We start from the raw sequence: 2,500 nt of genomic DNA on the forward strand, positions 1-2,500 counted from the left end.
CAGTTTCCTCTCTCTCTCTCTCTCTCTCTCTCTCTCTCTCTCTCTCTCTCTCTCTCTCTCTCTCAGTTGAACATCTACGCAACCCTAACGTAATATTCTGGCACGTTTGTTGGGTTCAGTTGTTCGGACCACAGTATATCGCAAATCATTGTTCAGCTTCCCTTTATTTATCACAAGCGAATCAGTATTTTAGTCCGCGGCCTTACACTCATACAAACAGCTCAGATCATACACGCAAACACACATATGAAAAGAAACATACAGCCAGACACTCATGCATTTAGAGGCAAAACTGAACAGAAATGCGAAGATATACAGATAATATGCTTACATGTGGACGTGTACATATACTGAAATACACACACACACACACATAGACGCACATGCATACACAAACACATATACACAGGCAAACAAAAATACACACACGGACACACACACTCATATTACACACACACACACACACACACACACAATTATATACACCCACGCAAACAAACCACCGCACTCGCACGCACATACACACCCACTCACTTATGCAAATGTTAATGGAAAGTCAACATGGCTACTGACTCTGCTTTGAGTGCACACAGGCAACTATACGCGGGGATTATATGTGGGGGGATTACACACACACACACACACACACACACACACACACACACACACACACACACACACACACACACACACACACACACACACACACACACACACACAGACGCACGCACGCACGGCAATCCTCTCTCTGGCGTACACAGATTTTGCTGTATACGTGTACATTTCTGCTACACATATTTCCTTCGTCACACACACATGCATACGTACATACATGCTTACATATATTCCTGCACACACATACCTGTACACACATACCTGTACACAGTCTATACGTCTCTCTCTCTCTCTCTCTCTCTCTCTCTCTCTCTCTCTCTCAAAAACACATAACCTGCACGTCACACACACACACACACACACACACACACACACACACACACACACACACACACACACACACACACACACACACACACACACACACACACACACTAATTTTGGTGATGATGAAGGTAAGTTGGTGGCAGTGAGGTGTGAGGGTGTGGCTAATGTGGTAGAAAATGTGGTAGCCTTATGATGTGGTGTGGTGTGGTGGTGCAATAACGTGATGAATAATGTGTCGTGCAGTGGAGTGACTCAGGATGATGATGATGATGATGATGATGATCTCCAAACCTACTTCACGTGTCAGTTAATCATGTAATTTTAATCGGTCTGTGTCATATCATCATCATCATCTTCATCATCATCATCATCATCACCATCATCATCACCATCATCATCATCATCATCATCATCATCATCATCATCATCATCATCATCATCACACTCAGTTTCTTAATACATTAATGACTCACCTCTTGCATCACATATCCCTACATTACCTACCCCTCCATCATTCACCTCACCTACCTGTATCACTCATCACTCACCCCTTCATCATCCACCTCTGCATCACTCACGTCTTTATTATTCATCACCCACACCTACATCACTCATCACTCATCCCTACATCACTCGTCACTCACCCCTACATCACTCATCACTCACCCCCTACATCACTCGTCACTCACCCCTACATCACTCATCACTCACCCCTACATCACTCATCACTCACCCCCTACATCACTCATCATTTACCCCTACATCACTCATCACTCACCCCCTACATCACTCGTCACTCACCCTTACATCATTCATCACTCACCCCTACATCAATCATCACTCACCCCTGCATCATTCATCACTCACCGTTACATCACTCATCACTCACCCTTACGTCACTCATCACTCTCCCCTACATCACTCATCACTCACTCCTACATCACTCATCACTCCCCCATACATCACTCATCATTCACTCCTACATCAATCATCACTCACCCCTACATCACTAATCACTCTCCCCTACATCACTCATCACTCCCCCTACATCACTCATCACTCCCCCTACATCACTCATCACTCCCCCCTACATCACTCATCACTCTCCCCTACATCACTCATCACTCCCCCCTACATCACTCATCACTCTCCCCTATATCACTCATCACTCACCCCTACATCACTCATCAGTCTCCCCTACATCACTCATCACTCCCCCCTACATCACTCATCATTCACCCCTACATCACTCATCACTCCCCCCTACATCACTCATCACTCTCCCCTACATCACTTTTCACTCTCCCCTACATCACTCATCACTCCCCCCTACATCACTCATCACTCACCCTTACATCACTCATCACTCACCCCTACATCACTCATCACTCACCCCTACATCACTCATCACTCATCCTCACATCACTCATCACTCACCCCCTACATCACTCATCACTTACCCCCTACATCACTCATCACTCACCCCTACATCACTCATCAGTCTCCCCTACATCGCTCATCACTCTCCCCTACATCACTCATCACTCACCCCCTACAT

This window comes from Coenobita brevimanus, chromosome 87 (genome assembly GCF_032717465.1).
Source record: "Coenobita brevimanus isolate Jiangsu-jjx chromosome 87, ASM3271746v2, whole genome shotgun sequence".
Taxonomy (NCBI): Eukaryota; Metazoa; Arthropoda; class Malacostraca; order Decapoda; family Coenobitidae; genus Coenobita; species Coenobita brevimanus.